The sequence below is a fragment of the Leopardus geoffroyi genome, chromosome C2, assembly GCF_018350155.1.
Source record: "Leopardus geoffroyi isolate Oge1 chromosome C2, O.geoffroyi_Oge1_pat1.0, whole genome shotgun sequence".
Taxonomy (NCBI): domain Eukaryota; kingdom Metazoa; phylum Chordata; class Mammalia; order Carnivora; family Felidae; genus Leopardus; species Leopardus geoffroyi.
In genome coordinates this window covers 46,704,563-46,706,571 of record NC_059333.1, presented here as the reverse complement: position 1 = coordinate 46,706,571, position 2,009 = coordinate 46,704,563, and the positions used below count along the sequence as shown (strand labels likewise).

Here is a 2,009-nt window from a genome sequence, read left to right as displayed (position 1 = left end):
AGGAGTTGAATCACAGACTAGGTTAGACCAGAGGTAGGTTTATAGCTGGAAAGAGGAAGGAGAGAGAATTCTTGAAGTAATCAGGATTAAACCAATTGTGAACCTTCTGCTTTGGGAATGATGTAACTGGCAAATTTTGTGCCCTTCTTTTATGGCCCCACCCATGATTAGTGCTTAAGTCAAGATGGGAATTTCCATTAGGTGAGTGATACAGTCAGTGGATTAATCTGAGAAAATCCGGGGCAGTTTGACATTGAAAATATTGACTGAACTTGTCAGAGAAGTCAATTTAAAAGTGAGAGGTGATTTATATCTACAAGTGAGGACCTGACATCTTGGTGTCCCACTTATTTTACTGTAAGTCTAGTGTCAACTAATTTATTTAACTATATTTGGGGTAAACATTTTATATCACTATAATAAGATCTTGAAGAGATAGTGTTTTGTTTTGTTTTCTTTTCTTTTCCAGTAACATGGAGTAGCTGGTTACAGACCAAACCTTCCCTTGAGAATGTGACATGCTGGACAATATATAAAGCCATCAATCTGAAGGCAATGGGGAATTCTGAAGCCACAAGGTAGGTCACGATTCCCGGGAGAAAGTGCATTGGACAAACTGAGGAACCTTCCCAAATCTTCTAGGGCCTAACTGTCTTCCAGGTCCTCAAACTTACTGTGGATCTAAGGTCACCACCCCTTCATCCATAGATCCACAGACTGCCTCAGCCTCTGCCCAGGTGAGGCCAATCTCCAGCATGGAAACCTTTGTGCTTGATGTGGTCTGAGCTGCTGCAGCTATGGCAGGAGGCCCCACTGTACCCAGCAAGTATCTGATTTCTGTCACTAGTTCAGGAATTGGATGAAGCAGCATGCTGCAGGCTATACAATTTTGTTTCCACAGTAGGTCTGAAGAGGGCAGTTGAAAAACTTAGAAATGCAGAGAAGTTAATGCCTTGTGGGGTAAATTTTGACCAATGAAAGAAGTCATTCAGTGGAGGAAGCCCCTGAATAAATTCCTCTTCCTTTCTCCAACAGACTATTCCAAGACAGGCTGCATTCAAGCAGTGAGCTGCGTCTCTTTGTGAAGCTGTGGTCATCTGCGATATTGCACTCGTTTGTATTTGCCCTTCCTTCTTTTTTGCCCAACTTTCTTTTCCCTTTACTTTGGTGTCTCAGAGTTATACCTCCCATTTTTTTCTAGGGAACTTAGGCTAAGACAGAATGAAAGTACAGAGAAGTGAGCCCAATTTAGCTCTGTAGACATTTGTCTATGTGTAAGCAGAAAGCAAGAGGCTGAGATGCTGAGCAGAGTTTCCAACAGTCTTACAGTGTTGGTAAGAAAAAAATGGACTTAAGGACCAAGGAGGAGAGGCCCAGGCAAACACTCCAGTTCTAGCTTGTAACTCCAGAAGGGACAGACATTACCTCAAAAATAATGAAGCTGGAATTAAATCAACTAAATCTTTGATGGAATGAAAATTAATCTGTCTCTTACCCAACTGCCAAACAAAAATAAATTCTCTCTGAAAGATGGTATTGTCTAGAGTCTTAAAATATCTGTATAATTTATCACATGTATTGTCTTGTGTGGCTGCAAATAAACAATTACTATGTTTATCAGGAGATGAGACCATATGACAGAAAAACAAGAGAAAACCATATTATAGAAACATACTCACTGGAAATCCAAGTATTGGATAAAATTTCAGCATAAAACAGGAAAATATTAAAATTCTTCAAATATAAATTCTATACATTTATAGAATCTATAAATTGATTGAACTAAAATCTATAAATTGATTGAAGCAGATTAGGTATAATTAAAAGAGAGCATTAGTAAATTGGAACACAGACTGGGAGAAAATATCTACTACAAAGCACAGAGAGAAAAGAAAATGGAAAATGCACACAAAAAAAAGAGGAAACATACAAGATCTATGGGAATGGTGAAATATTTAACATGTATGTAATTGAAATCTACCAAAAAGAAAAAAGAATAAACAGATGAG

The 2,009-nt window shown here is 38.2% G+C and overlaps 1 long non-coding RNA gene across 1 annotated transcript; it reads left to right on the top strand.

Moving 5' to 3' along the window:
• The first annotated feature begins 212 nt into the window (after nt 1–212).
• LOC123610776 lies at nt 213–1,533 on the top strand. The gene is made up of 3 exons (XR_006718292.1): nt 213–578; nt 661–737; nt 1,036–1,533. It is a non-coding gene; the product is annotated as an uncharacterized LOC123610776 (long non-coding RNA).
• Nucleotides 1,534–2,009: the final 476 nt, after the last annotated feature.